Source organism: Varanus komodoensis, unplaced genomic scaffold (assembly GCF_004798865.1).
Source record: "Varanus komodoensis strain SLA01 unplaced genomic scaffold, ASM479886v1 scaffold4, whole genome shotgun sequence".
Lineage (NCBI taxonomy): Eukaryota > Metazoa > Chordata > Lepidosauria > Squamata > Varanidae > Varanus > Varanus komodoensis.
Genome location: NW_025335941.1, coordinates 57,896,078 through 57,918,706, shown reverse-complemented (window position 1 = coordinate 57,918,706; position 22,629 = coordinate 57,896,078).

The following is a 22,629-nucleotide window of genomic DNA, read 5'->3' as shown; positions in this document are numbered from 1 at the left end:
CATAGTCTTGGCTATATGCACTTTTGTTGGCAGGGTGATGTCTCTGCTTTTTAGTATGCTATCTAGATTTGCCATAGCTTTCCTCCCCAGGAGCAAGTGTCTTTTAATTTCTTGGCTGCACTCCATCTGCAGTGATTTTGGAGTCCAGGAAAATAAAATCTGTCACTACCTCCATTTCTTCCCCTTCTAGTTGCCAGAAAGTGCGAGGACCAGATGCCATGATCTTAGTTTTCTTAATGTTGAGTTTCAAGCCAACTTTTGTGCTCTCCTCCTTCACCCGCATCAAGAGGCTCTTTAGTTCCTCTTCACTTTCTGCCCTGAGAGTGGTATCATCTGCATATCTGAGCTTGTTGATATTTCTCCCAGCAATCTTGATTCCAATTGGTGATTCATCTATGCATGACAACAAAACCTTCCTAACAATGGTTGGCACATTTATCTTTAATCTGCATAACAATAGTTTGGTTTACAAACTTTAAACTAACAAAAATTAAACAGAGCTTTCCTTAAATGGATTTCAGTTCTTTTTGCTGGAAGTCTTAGCTCAGACTTATCACTTTCAGAAGAGATTACTCTGATTTTTGTATAACCTCCCTTAGTGCCTCAGAATGTGTTTTTTGTTTGGGATTATGGAAGTACCCCATAGAAGTATTCTTATGCAAACTCTGAGATATTTTGTTAACCCAGGGATATTTTGGTTTATAAAAGTAAACTATCAAAGGCAGGAAGCTGAAGTTGGCACTATGCTCCATAGGCTGAGCTTAGTGTTTGAGTAGATAATGGTTGGTCCTAAGCCATGTAAGGCTTTATAGGGTGAAACCAGCACCTTGAATTGGAAACAAAAGCATACAGGCCACCACTGATATTGGGCCAGAACTGGTTTTAATAACTTTTGGGCTCTGTTTATGAATCTGGCAGCCATGTTCTTCTCCAGCTGCAGCTTACAAATGATCTTCAAGGGCAGCCCCATGAACAGTGATTTAATGATGAATGTACAGATTACTGGAGTGTAGATTACTGAAGCCAGCCCATCCCTGTCCAGATAGAGACATAGATGGGCCACCACCTGAAGCTGGTGAAGGCACTCTGAGTCACTGAGATCACCTCAACCTCAAGAGGTAAAGATGGAAGAAGGAGCACCCCATGTTATGAACCTGCTCCTTCAAGGGGAGTGAAACCCCATCTCATTATTTACTAGCTATAGACACACACACAAACACACCAAAAAAATAAAAATAAAAACTCAATTGATAAAGAGCACAACAGCGCAGTAGTTCCATCGGTGGCACATGCTAGCTTGACTTCAATGGTGCTGAAGTGGCTTGCTCATCCACAATGCTGTTTCTACAATGAGAACATGTCTTCAAATCAAAGGTACATGACTTTTTTGAGAAACAGGTGCAAAGTGCTACTAGTATATTTTATTCCTTTGGTATTTGGGTCACAGACTCTCAGCTCAACCTACTTCACAGGCTGTTGTTGTGAGGATAAAATGGCAAGGAGGACCATGCAGGTCACCTTGGGTTCCTTGCAAGAGGAATAAGTGTAACAACCGCAGCAGCAGCAACACATTGCTTTTATACACTGCTGCTTTTCTTCTTATGCATTTATCAAGTGAGTCCTTGATCAAATTAAGGCAAAGATTTACTTGAAGCAAAAGTGACAAAACCAAGGCTGTCACACATTAGGCACCTCATGAGAAGGCAAGACTGCTTGGGGGGCGGCAACCCTGCTAGGGAAAGTCGAGGGCAGAGATGAAGAGGTTGACCACGTACGAGATGGATTGACTCCATTAGGGAAGCCACCACCTTGAGGTTAGAAAAGCAGGGATGGATAGGGCATTTTGGAGGGCTTTCATTGATAGGGTCACCATATGTTGGAGGTGATTTGATGGCACATGACAATGGTAGGCATGTCATGAGTAGAGCTGACTGGAGCCGTGGGTCAGACTAGATGGCCCAGGAGACCCCTTCTGACTCACTCTGTTTCTATGGTTCGAAGAGCAGCAGCATGAGGAACCCAAGGCAACTTACACAGCCTTTCTTCTCTCAATTTCATCCTCACAACAACACTAGCCTGTGTGGTAGAGTAGACTGAGAGTCCATGACTGGCCAAACTAACCCAGTGAGCTTAATGGCTGACTAGGACTAGAACCTAGGTCTCCTGAGTCCCAGTCTGGCTTTTTAACCATGACACCGTAACTGGCTATAGTGCAAATCGAAAGTACGAGTGGCATTCTGAGGCAGTGTACAAGGGAAAGGGTTACTATAGACAGAAATATTTGGAAATAATATAGGGCAAAACAACAAGAATGATGCAGCCTGGCCGTATGTACCAGTGGCATAAGTCTTCCACAGGACAGGGTCTCAGAGATCAGGCAATCCAAAGCAGGGCATGAAAAGGGCAAAATAAAACCAGCCAGAAGCTAAAGAGAGCTTCTTATCCTCCTGGTTTCCACAAAGCTAAGGGGATTCCTATTCATCAGTCACATGCTAGCTGAAACAGTCTTCTCAGGGTTTCTGGGACATGAGGTGGTGAGAGGTTGAAAGTTTCTATTGACATCAACTGAACCTGTTCAGCCCAATCAGTGAAAGCTCGGCGTTGACTTTGAAGCCAGGGGAGACACAAGATAATGCTCACAGATGATTTAATGAATATGGGCAGGCCCAGCCTTACCGAATAGAACTTTTGCAGGCCACAATGGCACGCAAAGAAAAGGGATTTCTTGACAGCATCTCAGATCTGAGCAGCAGATTTCCAGGCTTTGAAGCACTCCAGATCCAGCAAAACAAAGGAGCTAGTTCCCTTTGGTTTTCCTAGGGTGCAATTTACACAAAGGTAGGGGAGAAAAGGCCACCCTGCCATGGAGCTCCTGTCAATCAGGGGACAGGCTTTTGCCCCTACCTTCAGTTTTCTTGGAGGTGGCAATATAAAGCAAGACATGGAGTTTCTATTTATGCAGTACCAAGGTTGTTGTTGACCGTGTTGGCATCAGTGGGGAATTGTGGCTCCAACATCAGTGGGAAGGTGTCCACTCCAGGTTTCAGTCTGAAATTTTGAAGAGCTGACCATGGTGCAAAAATCACTGGGAGCCCTGTTTCAGCACCATGGATAGCTCCCTGAAAGTTCAGACTGAAGCCTGGAGTGGATATAGCATACCACTCAATTAGTTGCTAACCCCCAACCCATCCCAGCCAATCCTTTAATCTAGGTGAGCAAGGCCAAGTTCACCCATGTCTACCTGTACAGTTAGCTTGACATTCCTTTAGACACATTGCTAGATGGACATCTTGGCCTTCTTAGAAGATGCCTGACTTTATTTTAATTGGCTTTCTACAGGCATAATATTTCAGTGCAGGCGCAATCTTAATCACCTTCTAAAGATTCACAAACTCTTACTGATGCTGCAAGTCCAGCTCTATACATCATGTTTAAGAAAGAAAGACCTTTCCTGCTGTTTTCTCTGCCAGATCTGGAATATATTTTCCCAAAATCTGGAAGCAGAATTGCTTTGGTTTTCTCCAGCTCTTCTTTCCAAGAGGGTTCTGACCCATGATCAGTGAATCATGATCATTGGAAGGGTCAGGTGTAGTCCTAGCAATTAAATGAAAGCTCAGAGTTTCACCAGAAATTATTTAATCTCGCATTGTAAACATAAACGTTCAGCAGTACTTTAGGGTAACAGCACATCAGAAAGAGTTCTTCTTAATGAACTGCTTGTCCCCAAATCAAAATAGGATCGGCTGAGTTTCTTTTAAAGGTCAAAACTCAAATGTGTATCTAGGTGATATTGGTATATGGAATACCTAAGACACAATTACTGAGAAGGTGGTCTTTAAAAATATTGTCCAAGGGCCCATGGTTTTAGTTTTGTTTTCCCCTCACCTGCTTCTGCAGTGGCCTAGGGCAGATCATTGATACATGACATTCTTTTATTAAATAGGTTCAGCTTCACCTGAGGAGCATAAGACATTTGTTTGGGAGAGTTCCCTAAGAATTACTAGATAGGATGGATGCTTGATGTGATTCTTTACTGGACTTGGCAGTCATGACATGTTCTGAGCAGGGAGCTACAACTTCTAATGGCTGCATCATTCCTACAGAATCAGAAGAAGCATGACTCTGAATATCAGTTCAAGAACAAGAAAGAGGAGTTATTTCCCTCGTGTCCTTCTTGTGAGATTCCTGGAGGCACTCAGCTGGACATGAAGGAAAAATGATAGGTCATGTATAACTCCAGAAAGATGGCTCAGCCAAGACACCTCTCTTTGGATTCAGGGTTAATCTGGATTTAAAAAAACACTTGTGAAACATTTGATATACTGTCGTTATTTGTTTTTCGGCGCCAGGCAAAGACCTTTTTATTCAAATGTCATTTTAATTGTTAATAGTATTTATTCATTTTATTCTTTGGCCAGGGCGACTTAACTGAATTTATACTGTTAACTTATATTATTTTAAGGAACTTTATTTATGGATGTGAGCCACCCCAAGGCTTCGGCGAATGGGGCGGCATAGAAGTCTCCTAAATAAATAAATAAATAAATAAATAAATAAATAAATAAATATTGAAGTCAGTGTGAGCTTAAGCGGACTCTGGGGAATGATGGAGGACTGGAAAGCCTGGAGGAATATTGTCTATGGGGTCGCAAAGGGTCGGGTGCGACTTCGTGACTAACAACAAAACGAAACATGGATGCAAGTTATCATTAACCAAGCAAAAGTTTGGGTGGAATAGGGGGATTCAGTAGCATGAAAAAATACCCCACTAACATACCCTTTAAGGATGAAAATTAAATAATATTATAGGCTTTATTAAAATGAAATACTGGGGTGCTTCAATATGTGGTCCAGTTGTACAGTTCCTGTGTCAATTGTAGCTTCCAAAGAGGAAAAAGTCTCAACACCTGCCATTTACACTAGCATTTATCCTTGAGTTAGAATGTTAAAACCTTCCTTTCCCATGGACTGATTCAGATCTAACCACAAATAAAAATAGACAGGTCCACCTTTTTTTAATCCATTACTATGCAATTTACCCCATCAGTTGAACTCAACCCTCTAGAGATAATTTTCTACTGCGTGGATATGGCCAACTCTTCATTCAGTATAGGTCAACCTTCCACAGTCTGATACCATCTGGAGGAATTGGACTACAACTCCCATCTTCCCCTGACAGCACAAGTATCCTATCTGGAGAATGTTGGGAGCTGTAGTCCAGCTCATCCAAATGGCTCCAGGTGGGGAAGTTTGATGCAGCTTTTGTGAGAACTGTATCTGAATGCATGTGCATGAATAAGGTAAAGATGCCTTTGGCAATCCTTATGTGACTTAAATTTCCCGTATTCTGAAAGAGCAGTGGGAGATCATCTTCCTACTATCTCCCTTCAGTGGTAGTGGAAGTAGAGCAAAGGCAACTGCCGTAACCACAGCGTGCGGCTCTTTCAATGTGTTTGGCACCATTTACATTCCCAACCCTATGGCAGCCCCTGTTGGGGCACAGGGCTAGAGAAGGAGACAGCATTTGTGGGCAGCCAGGCAAGCACACCTGCAGTGTTAGGGTATAAGTGAGGCATGGAGGGCCATATATGCCAGCCTCCGTTATAGGGGTGTGCTGAGCTTCTCTGAACCCTAGTTTGCGCCTGCCTGTTGGACTTCTTCTAGTGCGTGTCCTTCTCTGAGGAAGAGAGATAGAAGTCTGCAAGCATTTGAAGACTGGCAGTGGGACAACCGGGCAGCTTGCCCTGCTGCCATTTTCGGCCACCAACCTCCCTCCCAGCTAACCACCAGGGACTGTGGTGCACAGGAAAAGGGGCTCCCAAGTGGGCACAATGGCCGCTATTCCCAGCAGCCAGGCATGGAGGGCTCAATTCTTGGTGAGTGCGAACCTGGGAGCACACACCTGGAGCTCAGACTCCAGGATTCCACAAAGCAGACGAGAATCAGGGAAGCCAAAAACCAGGGAAACCAGGGAATCTGCCCAAAGCGGTTTCTTCACACATCCCTACTCAGCTACCTACCTTAAGACCTGCCATTATGCTTCCTACCTACCAACCCAAGTTGAGGTTAATACAAACATGCTAACCACCCTGGGCCCATCAGTACTTCTTCCCTGCACACCTAGATTGGCTGAAACTTAACATTTTACCACTTCCCAAGTACTGGCTCACCTGGGGAGCAATTGGCATTTCATGGGCCAACACCAACTTAAATTGTTGCACCTGCTCATACCTGTTGGCAGCATGGGTGGGACACATGGAGAAAGCCATTGTTGAGGCTGCTTTAAAAGGAAAGGAGTCAATATTGGTATGTATTATTAATAACAGAACTATTGGTGTCACTTGGTCTGCATGTAGGATCTTGGAGTCCAAATGGGTATGAATTTGCGTAACTGCCCAGCTGCACAGATGGATCTGAATGTGCTAGTGCAAAAGCCAGTTGCATTGGTGGGCAGGCAATGGAACAAAGAGCATCTGATAATCCATGAAACACAGATGAAATGTGTTTCACAGCTTCCATCCATCACTAATCCCAACTGCCTAAATTGCCTGGGGCCAGGTTATTCCTGTGAAATAGTTGCATCCGTACCTACCTGTCCGGATCCTATGACTGTGCTCAATGCAGGAGACCTCTCCAATGGAAGTAAGTTTGGTGGCCACAGCATCGATGACTGAGCAGCTTGGCCAGGTGGAAATGATGTACCCTTCCTGCTGGTATGATCCTGGTTTGCCACTGTGTGAACAGAGTTCTGGACTGGATGGACCATTGATCTGATCTATAATAGCTTTTCTTAAGTTCTCAAGAAAAGGGCCTTTTCTATAAACGTATGTAGAAAAGATGGTCTTTTCTACTCTAGCACTTGTTCTGCGGAATGAGCTGAGCAGATAAGGCTCACCTTGCCCCTATTTTGGGCTCTTTCTGGCACCCAGTAAAGTCTTTCCTATGTTTACAGATATTTTTGTCTCCTCATTTTAAATTGATTACTGTATTTTAATCTCTGATTATACCAGACTTCACTTTTGCTTTTACTTTGGTACACTGAAGGTTTACATCTCTAAGCTTTTATACTATAACTTATATTGTATGACTGTGTTATACTGTATATTACGTTGTATGGTTTTCAGTATTTGGAACTGCCTTGAGATCTTAGGCTTTTGGGCAGTATAGAAATGCAGCAAATATATAAATACCTCTTCTTTATACTTTTACTTAATACGTTGACATTTGGGGTATTTTTGGCCCTAACTCTTTTGATTTTGTCCCCTAAAAGCTTTTCTGAAATCCAATTTGGTCCTGAAAGTCCTTCTCTACCTTTGGTGCTTTAGCCTGGTTATTTCTGGCCATATGGTTGCACTGGTTACAATCTATTCCCCTGAATTAAAAAAAATGGAAGGATAAACCAGATCTTTTCCAAAATTGCCTTCTCAACTGACCAGCAAGCTGCAATTACTCCGATTTTATCATCACAAGTTGGTTGTAATTTCACAGATGTACCTTGAATTTTCATAATATTATTTTATTTTATTTTTACTTTTCACTCAGAATGGTGTCTGCCTGAACCCCAGTGCCTTTTAAACACATCATAATGTTCTGTTGGTTTTTAAGGCAGTAGTGCAATTTAATTTACTTTTGGCTTCGGAGGGTTCCATTAGGAACTTTCTTAACCCATGTTGACTTGAGAGAGGCTCCAGTGTTTCAGTCTGGAGTCTTTCTGAGCCTTCGTTTGAGGTGACATGGATGGAACCAAGGATATTCTGCATGCAAATAACATGCTATACCACTGGGCTGCAGTCTTTCACCTAAATAGTTGCAGGCAATGCTAATGATCTACCTGTTAATGATAGTTACATCAGTGGCCATCTTCCTCCTCTTCTTCCCTATGTTCCTGTCTATGGTCCACCTCATTGGTGTTCTTCCACTTCCTAGTCTTTGCCAAGCCCATAGTACACCCTAGACATGATACACCTGTTAGATGGCAGTTTTGTCCAGCTACCTGCTTCTGAGTAGACGCATCTAGGATTGTGCTCTAGACCATGCTTTCTTCCGGTCTCTATAGACTGTCCGAGCCAATACAGGAATTTCCTGGCTGTCCATGTTTCCTTTCCTCATGTTCATCTGTGCCTAGGGAGACTAGAGGAATTCAGCCTTCGCGAGCTGCCATACAAACTGATGTGATTACACCGCACCTCCACAAAACAAATGTACAGATTGAAATGCAATTATCCTTCAGATTTTGCACTTCTCTGAATGCACTTCTCCCCGGTGAAAAGAGAATGAGCAAAATGTGCTTTCAAATCTGTACTTTAGGATATTCAGGATATAAAGGATATTCAAAATTGAAGATATTCAGAAATTTGTATGTTTCCAGAGAAAATACAGTAGAAATTAGTGATTTGTGAGAGAAAATACCCAGCAATAAGTATTGAAATGCATATTTAAATGTTGGGAGTGAGAAAGAGAGCTGCTTTGGCTGCAAATTTTTAAGGGCTGATGGCTGGTTTTCAGAAGAGGAGGCGGATGAGGAAGAAGAGATGCGGGACAGGGGCTGGGAAGGTGAACTATCCTGAGATTCTGAGATGAGAGAAGCAGAGATGCTCGTCTCCAGACCAGACTCCCTAGATGGGCAAGCAGCCTCTGGGAATAACAAAGGTGTGCAATTGGTGGGAGGGGATTTGGCGCAGGATGAGGTGGGCACGACTCTTGACTGTACGGCGCAACATCAACAGTGGAGGGTGGCCCAATTAGAAGAATGGGATGCAGAGAAGAGGCATGCTCATTTTCAGAAAGGATGTGAGGCATATTCCTGGAGGGAAATACTAGACTGGGTTAAAGGAACTGCTCTGTGTATACTCAGAGGTTCATTCTGGGTGAACAAGAGGGTTTGACAGTCAATTATGGAGGATACTTCAGGACCCTTCAATCATGTATAAACAAGACATGCCATTATCTTCTCAAAGCTGTGTAATATTACTAAGTCCCGGAGCTTGATAAAATGTAAAATGTATAAAATAATACATCCTGCAGCGATTTTTCCTTCTGAATGGACAGAAACACACCCACTGGGTGTAAATATTATACAGAATGGAATGAAATGGATTTTTCAAGTATAGTCTTTAAGAAATCCATCTACTGGGTGAAGAAACTATTCATGTCTACTGTTCCCATTTCATAATAAGGCTGGCTCTCACAAGTATCGTATTCAAATCTTCATTTCAGACACACACTACCATTCTCAATATTTACGAGGGAGAGCCAGTGTGGTATACTGGTTAAAACTGCAGGATTGGACTAAGTAGATCTGCTTTCTAGTCCCCACTCAGTCAGTCCCTGAGAGGCTTCGAGCCAGTCACTACCTCTCAGCCTAACCCACCAGGCATGGTGTAGTTGTGAAGATAAAATGGAGAAGACAACCTAATTTGTATTGGGATCCTTGCAAGAGGAATAAAGACAGGATATAAATCCAAGGTAAGAATAACTGGCACGCATGAAGGATGGCAAAAGGTCTTTTTTCTTTGTATTAAAAAGCCCTGGTTAAATTAGCAGAATGTTCTTTGGCTCTGCTTTCCTAGTAGACATGTCTCCAGAAAAGCTGATAAGCTCTGCACACTGGATGACCCCTGACATTACATCTCTGACACTCAGAAAGCAGATTAATGCCCTGGAGAAACTTTCTAGCAGTACAATTCCAATTTCTGGCCAAAGCTTTGGCCAATGTCATGCAACAAGGTAAACTTCCCCAGTGCTGCCCATCCTCACCTGGATATCATGGGGACGGTGTTCCCACAAAGGGAGCCAAATGCTGAGCCTCTGACTTTCTTACAGCTTACTTCCATGCAGGTTAGCTAGCTTTGCTATTCCAGTTGGTACCCAGTCATTAAAGAAGTAAGAACATGGTTTTTCTGTTGCCTTAGGCGTTTCAGTTGGTGCTAACTGATCACTTTTCAGCAACAGATGCTCCCAGGGAAATGTATATTTTAATGCCAAACCAGTTCTTCCTCTTCTTTTTTAAGTGTAACCTCTACTTTCTCTTTTATACAAATACTTGACGAAGCCTCAGCCACTTTTGTGGAATCTACTCTGGTATTTCATTGTAGAAGTTTTCTTGATACACAATGGGCAGGTTCACTCAACACCACAAGCCACAGTGGCTTCTTGTGCAGGATAGTCCAGCATGTGTTCCAAACCATGTTATGGTATTTCATCATAGTACATTTGGGTTTTAGAAACCACCCTAAGAAACAATGGTCTGTTTGATGGTTTCCATGTTTCACCATGGTTTCCCTGATCATCTGAACCCAGCATTTTGGTTTCCATGGTCCTGTCACAGATTCTCCTGGAAGACCTGTTACAGCCATTGAATTGGGATTGAACTTTAGGAGTGGTGGAAGATGGGACACATGCCAACAGCACTTAGTCTGTAGGGTGAAAGTCACACTAGCATAGAAGCCTCCCAGTCATCTTTTGGGCCCCCAAGGCTTTGGCAAGGGGCAGCATAGAAATGTAATCATCATCATCATCATCATCATCTAGGCAAACAAACCAACCTGTGCACACAAGGTTGCTAATCATGCTGTGTGAACCCAGCCATGTGTTTCAAATCCCATTTAACTGTGAGCCCCTTGAGAAGAAACCAAGCAAAGCAATTGTTCAATAGAAAAGCGATGGTTTGTGCATGATTTTGGATAGACTCCTAGTTAAGGTGAGTACACCTCGGTAATCAGACCCATCAAACCTCCAGTTTGCAAATGCAAATAAAACCCACCCTGTTTCTGCTTCTTTACTCTCCCATTGCTTAATATAACCATTTCTTTCTACTTTCCCTATCCCCTCTTAAAAACATCTTATCCCAACAAACCTTTCCTACCGAATAATCTTTTTCCATAACAGCTCAAGTGATTTCCCCAAAATATCAGTTCTCACTGAGGGCTTACTTACATTTGAATTGCAATTTTTCTATCAAATTTATTTTAAATTTGTGTCTGCAATTAATAAATATATAAATTGCTTTTCTAAAGTTTGTGTCTGCACACGTCTGGGTATGCATCATTTCAGATTGCATTGCCTGCTGTAGAAACTCTATTTCCAATGTTTAAAGGTACATTTTAGATAGCTACTACTTCCCTAAGGACTGCAGGTGGCACAGTGGTTTAAACTGCTGTGCTGCTGGGCTGGTTGATCGGAAGGTCGCCGGTTCGAATCTGCACAACAGGTTAAGCTCCCGTACTCTGTCCCAGCTCCTGCCAACCTTGCAGTTCGAAAGCATGCAAATGCAAGTAGAGAAAAAGGTACCACTTTGGTGGGCAGGTAACAGTGTTCCGTGCACTTCGGTGTTTAGTCATGCTGGCCACATGACCACGGAGACTGTCTGTGGACAAACGCTGGCTCCCTTGGCTAGGAAACGGAGATGAGCACCGCCCCCTAGAGTCAGGCATGACTGGATGTAAAGTCAAGGGGAAACCTTTACCTTTACCTTTACTTACCTATAAAGCACATAAGTTTGTACACACATAGGGGAAGACATGCGGTAACAACACTGTTAACACGAACAGCCGGTCAGGCCCAATGACCCAGGGAAGTTGTGAGTTCTCCAACACTAGAGGCATTGAAGATGCAACTGGATAACCCTCTGAGAGGTATGGAGTCCTGCAAGGTCTTGGACCTGATGACCTTCTTGGTCCTTTCCAACACTACTCTATGATTTTGTGACAGAAATTGGGAGAAGCATTTCAATGTTTTCTGACAAGCTGAACAATAGCTAGGAAGCCAAGAAAGGGTCTCAGGAAAATTAGGGGAAGAACACAAAGTGCTTAGAGACCCTCATTGGGAGATTTGGAGGTAGATCGCTTTTGGCTTCGAGCCTGGGTTCAACACCCCTGCTCTACATGCTGGAAGCAGCTTTTCTAATCATTCCTCCTTAAAAGTGAGATATCCAGATCAGACCATCTTTACCTGAGAAATCACTTGTTTTATTCAAGCAGTATCCCTGATTCAGAAATAGCCTCAAGGCTTCCTTTTATACCAGACCCAGGAATAGTATTTAGCTTCAGAAGAGACACCAAGCATGAACCCTTTCACCCTAAAAATAGACTCATACAGGGAGAACTGAGTGTAGTTTATAAATAGTCTCTCTCTTTCACATGTGCACTCACACACACATGCACAGTCATCTTTACAGCTGATAACCAATTTAATGCATGTGAGAAGGGCCAAGGGTACAAAAAAGAGGAATCATCTCCCTTAGGAGTTAATCATTTCATGCTGGCCGTGATTTGATTAGTGCATTTTTTAATTACTCTGCCTCTGGCTGAAGCCTTGACTCTGCTGATTTTTCTTTCAGTTCCTAAATGAAACATTAAAACCTCTCCAGCATCCTTGGGCCATTTCTCGGAAGTGCTCATGGAAATTCTCCAGTAAGGGCCTTTGCAGTCTGCATCTTCCACTACAGCTTGATTCCAAATTAAAAAGCTGAACAAAGTAGTGAGCTGTTAATAGTTATGGCAACTCCATTTTAACTGATGTAGCATCATTTTCTGGCCATTAAAAACAGTATCTGATGGGGCAATTGTCCTTACCTAAACATATTTACTTGGAATTGAGGATCAATTCAGATGAATCAAGTAGCTCCCGAGGAGGCTGGGCTTCCTAATTACCTGGTTGAAAGCATAAATGTCTCCAGCTTGAATGGCTCAGAAGTATCACAAATTTACTCCTATTTGCTTGAGAAGTTATTTTCTAGCCCAGAATAGAGCACATGATTCAAGCTGACCAGGTTTCTTTGGAGGCTCATGTGCAAATCGATACAGAGGTGTACATCCATTTTTTAAATGACTGGAAAATGAAACAAAATAGCCCCATTAGTTTCATTTATTTTAGTTATGAAAGTGAAAGGAATTGAAATGAAGTTCTGGATGAAAATGTCTTCATTTTTCATTTGTTTCCTCTGGGATGAAAAATTGAAGCCGTCTGCAATGGTCTGTGTAGATTATACGAAGATTACAGGAGAAGCAAGAAAGAAAGAGCTGTGAAATTGATAGATAAGCAATGGGTTCCATTGGAAGGGGAAGCTTTGTGCACTGTTTGTGGGATTTAGCAGGTAGGATGCCAGGGCAGAGATACAAAAAGCCTAAAAATGTGATATTGGGGTGGAAACACCAGTTGCAAGCAGAAGTTTGTTTCTCCTCTTGAAAGAGCCCCCAAATGCAATGAACACAATTAAATAGGGATAATGAAATAAATGGAACTTCAACCAGAATCTATGGAGAGATAACATTTTTTTTATCGTTGTTGCTGTGTATCCCAAACTATGTTCTCTGAAGAGGACTTTGAGCAGCTAAGCAAATCACATGCGCACATAGAAACAAAGCGAGTCAGAAGGGGTCTCTAGGGCCATCTAGTCTGACCCCTGGCTCCACCTGGCTCCGTTCATGACGTGCCCACCATGTGCATGTCTGGCCTACACATATGCACCTACACTCCAGGAACATGTGAGAAATTAATTTCAGTTCATTTTGTATCAGGATTACCACCATCTGTACCTCCCAGACGGAGCGCAGACCCCATCTGCAGTCAATGTCTGTATATGTTGTGTCTATGTCTATGTTATGAGTGGATCTGGCTGGGCTGTCGACCTTTCGATCAACCAGCCCAGTGGCTCAGTGGTTTAACGCACTGTGCCACTGCATTCCCCCTGGTCACCTGTAGGCTAGTATATAATGCCTCAAAATTTTAGCAAACTGCCTTTCCCAGCCTTCTTTCCCAAGCATTCCCAGGGACAAGAACTACTCCTCCAATCTACATAAGAATGGGCAGCTGGGGTATTTCTTGACCCCATATATTTGGGACACAAATGGAGGTTAGCTGCAGGTCATCATACTTCACATTACATGCCAGGAAGAAGAGCAAACCACTTCTGTGAAAACCAACCAACCAACCCTGAAATCTACTGGGGAAAAACATCAGACTGGCTTACAGGGCAAAACTCCCACCATGCTGCATGGGGGTTAACAGAACTGGGTGGTACCATGCTGGTGTACAGGAAAGATTCAGTCTGAATCATCTATAGTAGCTGAAACCTGAAATCCATATGGATGCTGATTGTGACCTCTGTGGGGAAACAGCCAGTTGTTCAAGGGGCTTTCATAATGGGATTTAGCTTCACTGGAGGCAGATTTGTGTCCGAGGTCTAAAACTACCCCAGAGACAGTGAACATTAGGATTTTTAAAAAGAAAGATGAAAGTCCAATCCTATATGTTTAGACAGAAATAATAATAATATTATTAAATAAACCCCTGCATTCTCCTGACAACACAGTTACACAGCTAGCTAACGAAAGCCACAAATTGAAACAGTTTTTCTGTCCAAACAAGCATAAGCTAGCACCCTTAATGTACTTAGCTACGATTCACTTCTGTGATGCATCCCTCTGCCCCACATGGTGTTTCAGGTCATGTCTTGAGTATTGTTTCCGCTTCTGGCCACCACACTTGTAGACTTGTAGAAGGATGTAGACAATCTAGAGAGCATTTGGAGGAGAGAGACAAGGATGCTCAGAAGTATGCTAGCAAATACTTATGGGGAGAGATTGAAAGAACTGGGCTTCTTAGGCAGGAGGAGAGAAGACTGAGGGGAGATGGGATCGCTCTTTTCAAATACCTGAACATCTATCAAACGGAGGAGGACCAGGATCTCTTTTTGATCATCCTGGGGTGAAGGACACAGAAGAACAGGCTGAAGTAATAGAAAGCCAGGCTCCGGCAGGACATCAGGAAGAACTTCCTGGCTGTTAGAGCAGTATGACAATGGAACCAATGACTTAGGGAAGTTGAGGGCCCTTCCAAACTGAAAGCATTCGAGATGCAACTTGGCAGCCATGTGAGAGGGAAGGTTTAATTTGGAGTCCTGTGCTGAGCTGGGGGCTGGACCTGTGGACCTTCTAGGGCCCTTCCAACTACTATTTTATGAGTGGATGATTCCATGACATATGATCATTTCTCAAGAGCATTCATTGCTCTGGCAAGTTGATGGAACTTCCACCCCGAGTGATTATTGTCATACAGAACCAGCTGGGCCTGTGAACAAAGCAAATGCATATATGGTTTTTACTTATAATAAAAAGGTCACTCCTTGACATTTGTTGTCATTTCAGCTTTGGTGACATGGGAAGATATTTAGAAAGGTTTAAAGACCTGCACACATTCAAGATTGAATGGCATTAAAATGCCTTTGAAGAGCATTGATTTCATCATTCATAACAGTTGAATGAACCTATTCATACTGGGGGCTGTGCCTATATTTCTATCTCATTAATGGTACTGCAGAGTCATCAACACCAGCTAGCTTCCCTGCACTTGGTACCCTTCAGCTTGTTTGATCTATAGCTCCAATGATCTCTGAACATTGGCCATGCTGGCTGCAGATGATGGGAACTGTAGTTGAAGGAGCCCTAAGTTGGGGCAGTTGTGTCCCCCCCTCCAGCATTTATACAACCTTTCACAAAGTGAACTGAGTTCTCACTGAACTGGGTACATATCAATGGTGAAAAGGGGGCATTCTGTCTACCAGCAAGAAAAGGATCTGTTCAGAGCCACAGGTTCACATCTCAGCTGGGAGTTTCCTATGCAATTCAGCAGCAGCATTACTCTTTGGCAGCATTACTTTCCAGCAACCCTGGAATATCCACTTTTGCTTAAAAACAACATCCAGTGCATCATTCCAGGAATCCTGTTCCTGAACCCCACCTAGCCTTCCCTTTGCGCTATCTATAGGCAACCTGCTACACAAATGTGATGTCACCAGGTGTGCAAGTGTAATGTGCAACCTGTTGCACATTGGTTCAAGTAAGCATAAGGCAGACCAGGCTGTTTGGCCAATGGCAGAGACATAGCATGACCAAATGTAGCTGTAGCTGAATTCTCCTCTTGTGCAAAATTTCTGGGAATGTAGCACGACTGGGCTTTCTTTCCTCTGCTGCCTCTTGTGGGTGCAACAACCCAGGTAATGGTAGCACTAGCCTCAACCTCAGAACTCCAAAATATGAATCATTGGTCTGCTGAATCTCTAGTTGAAAGTGCCTTTCTGTGTAGGAAACAAACACAGGAGTCCAGGATAAGGATGCTCAGGGGGCAACTGCCTGCTGGAAAAAGGTGAACAGTGGGATCTTGATCTGTGCACTTTGGAACATCACAAAAATCACCTTAATCAGACACCCATTTCCACAAGAACCATGTCTTGTACTGGCTGCACATAAAGATATGAGGCTATTCCCCAAAGATACAGCTACCACTGCAGTCGGTTTTCAAAAGCTCCTCATCAATAATAGCTATAATTTTCTCCTGCTTTATTAACTCCAAGCTTACAAAAAGCTCTAGAGGTTTTCCTGAGAACAAGAGGGCTTCCTTAAAGAAAGATTGGGGAGGGAGGATGCTTTGTGCCCCTATATTGGGTATGAGAAGATGTGGAGTCAATAACCCCCTCCCCAACCCTGATTTCATTTCAAAGTGTTTTGAAATAAATCAATGCCCTCTTCACCCCCTGCAGCAGCTCTGAATGGTACAAGGTATATTTGGGCCTATGGATAACATGAGAAATGTAGGCATCTAAGGCCTGGATCCCGTGTGCAATTCCTGCCAGGAGGGTATGCAAAGATTTCATTCAATAGCATTGTGAAGAGTAGAACGTGCCCCCTTTGCACATCCAAATGCAGTGCAAACACAGATCTGGTTTGGAGCAAAACACACATATTGCTGATCTTGCAACAGCATTCATAAAATGTTGGTTAGAAAAATGTATACTTGAACAATGCCCATTTTGAAAAAAAACAGCAACAAATCATGCTGTATTCAGTAGAGGGATACTCATTTGCTGATTGCTTTAAATATGTGTCCCAAAGGTGTATTTTTGCAGTCCCTCGCAGCTGGGAATGGGACGAACTTCCAGAAGCAGGATGAAGCATGGGAAGAAAGTTTCCCTGACTTGATTCCATCCCATCTCCCCTAACACCAGAGCTGGAAGCCAGTGGGATCAACAAGTGGGCTTGGTGGGTAAGGAAACCTGCACTTCTCCTCTTGCTTGGATTCTGATCCAAGCAGGGGAAGACCTATCATCAGGTCTGTTTTGTTCATAGTGTGTAACGTTCCGCCCATCTTGTGTGCATTTGGAGGTTTAGATCATCTTCTGCCTTGGCAATATCAGTGCTTTTCAACCACCAGTCCACACACTGGCACTGGTGCGCCAACGCTTCCCGCTGGTCCATGAAAGCACCGGCGTCATGCGTGTGTATGGCAGCCGCATCTCACTCACTGGGACCAGCACGGAACTACTGTGCATTCACTGCCAGTTGGATTCCCCACCTCTTCTGGTTCACCCTCTGGGCAGGGCCCCAAAGACCCGGCCTTTTTCTTTCTCTACTGGGAAGGGAAATGCAGAGTTTTCAGCCTGAGCTGAGAGTGTTTTCTCAGCCAGTCTGGGCTGGGGTATATGGGGGTCTGAGTGGATGAGTTCATTGTGTTTCATTATTTAACATTATGATTATTATAGTACTAAGTCACTTGGTTTGATTTTGTATTGCTTTGCTGTTAATCTTGTAAATGAATTTGTATTTGCTATGAGCATAGTATTGCATTTATATTAATTTTATATTTTGATATTGCAAATTTTTGATCAGGTATTCTTGAAAAGAAACAACAGCAGATTTCGCAGTAGCCTTATTTGAGTTACATATTGCTCTCTAAAAATTTCAGTTGTATTATTACATTTAATTTTCAATAAAATTTTATTTTTTTCAATATTTTATTCTTCTGGTTATTTTAGAGAATGTTCATTTTTGGTACTATATCTCAAAACTAATACACAAAATAGTATATTATGTATATAATGCTTTTTATTTCTGTCTCAGTGGTCCCTGAAAGAAGTTTCTTATTATTGCTTGTCCCCAACTGTAAAAAGGTTGAAAACCACTGGTCTAGATAACATCTTTAAGCTGGGAGTTTTTCTGTGCGGCTTAAGCAGCTAAGTGCCATCATTGAATAAATGTGCATGTACATTCTGCATTGTAGCTTGTATATCTGGACTGAGCAACAACTGAGCCTTTGCTTGACTCAAAAACCATGTGGCACAATCTAGGTCATAGTGCAGAGAAACACAGCTTGCAGTAGATTAAATGAATACACTGATTTACACCCAGGAAAATCCATCTTTATGTGCAGAAGCGGATATTTCAAGTATAAATCTTCAATCCAGCAAAATGAGCCAAAAATAGTATATAAAATTAAGACGGGTGTTGCTGCTAATCTTCATTATTAGTTGTAATTATGTAATTTGTTACTTCGTAATCAGGTCATCGAATCATAGAATGGTAGAGCTGGCAGGGACTCTCGGGTCCATTCTCTGGCCAGTGCAGGACTCCATCACTGGACTGTCACAGGGATGAGTGAATGAAGTGTCTTGCGGCCATTGAGATTCTCCAGACAACTCATCTCATACCAAATGCCAAGCCACATTTGCAATCAGTGACTGCTGTATGCAAACAGGAAACTTGTACAAATCAAGCAGCAATTGAACAGGAGATTTGTGCGGGGTTCCTTGCAGACACACATTTCCCCCGTGGGCTGATCTAGTCTACAGAGGAAATTAGGAAATGTGTGTTAATTAAGACTAACATGAATGTGTGCTTGCAAATTGAGGAACACTTTCTGTGGAAGCAGGCTTGTCCATGCATCCAGGGCATCAGGCAGGGCATGCTTGCATGCTTTGCAAGCAAACAGAAATTCTCAAACACCCTTATGCCCACCATTGTGGCTAGTCTGGATCCATGCAACTAGTTCAGATTTGGTTGCAGAGCGAGATCGCTTTGCCTTGAAAGAGACTGTTTCTGATTTCTGCCCATATGTTGAACTGGTGGGTATAACTCTTGAATGATGCAGTTCTTCTTTCTCTGCTTGCCTCTTCAGTGTTGCTGCAGAATGGATCTACTCCCCCTCCCTATAAGCTGGCAAACAGCAAGTCCATAAGAACATAATAAACAGCCAAAGGTCCATCTAGTCCAGCAGTCTGTACACATGATAGCAAACCAGCTGCCCACAAGCAGGATGGGTGCAAGGCCTCCACCTGCCCATGCTCCTGAGCAACTGAGCAACCCAAACGGCTTGGGTCCTAGTTACCTGAAGGAGTGCTTACATCCATATATGCCTGGCCACCCCTTGAGATCTGCGGGAGAGGCCCTTCTCCGGGAACCCTCCGTGAAGGAAATTAGGAGGGTGGGTACTCGGAGGAGGGCTTTCTCTGCAGTGGTGCCTAATCTATGGAATGCGCTCCCCAGAGTGGTCCACCTGGCGCCGTCGTTATTTGTTTTTCGGCGCCAGGCGAAGACCTTTTTATTTAAGCGGCATTTTAATTGTTAATATTATTGGATTTTATCTGGCCAGGGCGGCTTATTTTATATTGGTATTTTTGCATTTTTAACTTAATGTTTGTATTTTTTTTTTTTAATTTAATGTTATAATTATTTTTTAACTTAACGTTGTAAGCCACCCCGAGGCTTCGGCGAATGGGGTGGCATAAAACTGTTTTAATAAATAAATAAAATAATTAATAAATAGTGTGCACAGGCATGCTGCCTTTTGTAAAGGAGGTGCCACATAGCCAGCAAGGTGAGTAGCCACTCAGAAACTCCTCCCTCTTGAATCGGTCCAATCCCTTTCTAAAGCCACCCAGACTGGCTGCCATCCCCACTTCCTGTGGCAGGAAAATCCATCGTTTAACTATATGCTATGTGAGGAAGGACTTCCTTTGATCTGTTCTGAACTCCCAACCATCAGCTTCATGGAATGACCCTGGCTTGAGTACTACGAGAGAGGAAGAAAAATGTCTCCTTCTCTACTTTCTCCTCGCCATGCATAACTCTCCTTTGCCCCCTTACTCACCTATTTTTGAACAGCCCCAGTTGTTGTAACTGCTTCTCACTGGAGAGCTGCTCCAGCCCCCTGATCTTCCCTTTCCATCATGCCGACAGGCCACATGAAAGCCACCAGCCAGGAAGCGGGCATCTAGTGTGGTAATGCATGATGCCACAAGGCACGGCATGATTCCTAGCAGAGCCTATCACAGTGGGTGATATGAAACAAGATGGCCATTTGGAGTGGGCCTCATAGAAAAGGAACTCTTTTTCCTTTCTTTTTTTAACAAAAAAAATGTGTTATGAACGTGAATGTATTAAATACAAACATGTCAAATACAATAATTTTTGTAATGCTGTTTTGGTGTGTCTTCACCCTTTGCTATACCAAGAGGGCCTCAAAAATGCAAATGACCCAGACCTCTTTCACATTTGTATGTCTGATTCCATCTTTAGCTCCAAAGATGCTCTGTGATAAGCCACGTATACAGAAATCCTACACACCGGATGAGATCTGATATTAAAGAGAACTCTTGTCCAAGCTCACATTTTTTAAAACCTTGCGAGAAATAAATTCACTTGGGGTGAACTTGTCCATCACTAGTAAAGAGCAATGAAATTATTTTGTCTCCTTTGCCTTCATAATAGTCCATGTTGCTGATTGTCAAACTTCTTACCTTCAGGAAATGTTTTCCCCTTGGACACAGTAAACTGTAACAGAGACTGTGGTTATTGAATCCTTATCTAGCCAAATCACACCATCAACATATAAAAGGAGGTATCAGCAGACTTGGAAGAACCTTCAGTTGTGCAGAAGTGGGGTTTCTTAAGGATGGGGAACCCAAAAGTGGCTTGATGAGCCCGAAGACAGCTCATGTCTTTAGTAAATCATGAGAATCCATATTGTTCTGTAACAAGTTAAGTTCAAAAGAGGGCAACAAAGATGATCAGGGGCCTGGAACGGAGAGGCTGGAAGACTTGGGCATGTTCAGCCTCGAGAAGAGAAAACTGAGAGGAGATAGATAGCATTCTACAAGTTCTTGAAAGGCTGTCACACAGAGGAAGGCCAGGAACTCTTCTCAATCATGGCAGAGTGCAAGACATGGAATAACAGATTCAAGTTACAGAAAGCCAGATTCCAGCTAGGTAGCAGGAAAAATTTCCTGACTGTTAGAGCAGTCTGGCAATGGAACCCATGACCTAGGGAAGTTATTGGCTGTAGAGGTATGCAAACGGCAGTTGGACCACCACATGCCAGGGTTGCTTCAACCTGTGGTCCTGCATTGAACATGGAGTTGCACTTGATGGCCTTATCAGTCCCTTCCAACTCTACTGTTCTATGATTCTAAATGCCAGTTAAAGAACTGTCCTTCGCATTTTTTGTTCTGAATTTGATGAATAGAAGGAAAGAAGGACAGGACCAGCTCACGACATCCAACCTTCTTCCCTCCATATGCAATGTAGCACTACTACATGGTCTGAGTCAGTCATCTTGCTACCTTCCTACCAGGGTTGGAGGAGCAGGAAGACAACAATCCTCCCTCCTTGCATGGGATGTCAGAAATCCCCCAAATGTGAAGGCCTTTGGGCGTTCCTGTTGGATTGCACCCCAAAGTGAGCTGTCTTTCAGGACAGCTTGGCCAACAGTAGAAATAACAATGAAGCCTTTGTGAGTTTCCAGGTATGCCCTTGGAACACAGTTTGAACAAGCCACTGGTCTAGATACCCTGAAATGGCTTGATTTTTTGAAGGGGGAAAAGGGAAACAACCTCACATGAAATGAAGGAGAGAACAAGGAGACTGCACTGTGAAGCTTACAGAAAGGGTTTCCCACTGGGGTTTTACTGCTTCTTTTGGAAAGGAAGCCATGCAACTCTTTTCCAGGTGTTGGGTAATAAATGAAACACTTTGCCATCCTCATTCAAAAGATATTTCAAAGAGACTGTGCTGAGTTCAAAGCAGCAGTTAACATATGCTAATAATGCTAATTCCCTTTTGCTGTTTCTTTTGGAGGAAGCTGAAAGGTCTGCCTCTGAAGTCAAAAGGGAATTGTTCTGTAGGTGTGCCTTTGCTAAGCAGGATCTCTGGTTTAATTATATGGAGGTGCTAGAGCTTATGTTCCAGTTTGTTAAAATGTGCCAAGCTACAAAATGTTTCCAAAAGCCCAAGTGTGCATTCCCCAATCACCTCGCAGTGCAATTAGCTGCTAGAGTCACTCTGCAATTTGGCGTGCAGGTGGCTTAAAAGACTGGGGATGGAGGATGCCTTGTGGAAGAAACCACCACTTTTGAATTTGGTTTTGATCCAAACTTGCCTGGCTCTGCGGTGACAATCTGGTAACTTGGTGAATAGCAAAAGGATGTACCCACTGGATGGACAAATAGGTCATTTGGGGCTTGTCCCAATTTCTTAAGCTTGGTGCTTTTGAAGTTTAACCATTTTTCTCTAAGTTCATATGAACATTCATACACATTTTTGTGCATTCTTCCTAATCTGCATACTTGGCAACTCATTTTTGCAGAATACAAATCTTTTTCAAAGCAAATATTATTCCTAATATAGTGCATTTCCCCCTAATATATGCAATATTTGTACAGAGAAATTCCATTGCAAAATGCAGAGAAAGGCACATTTCAGAGGATACTGGAACCTTTGTTCCAGTATTGGTTTAAAATGGCAAAACTAGTTATGTTCACACTCAGATCTAAATACATTTCTATCCCACCACTGGCTTTTA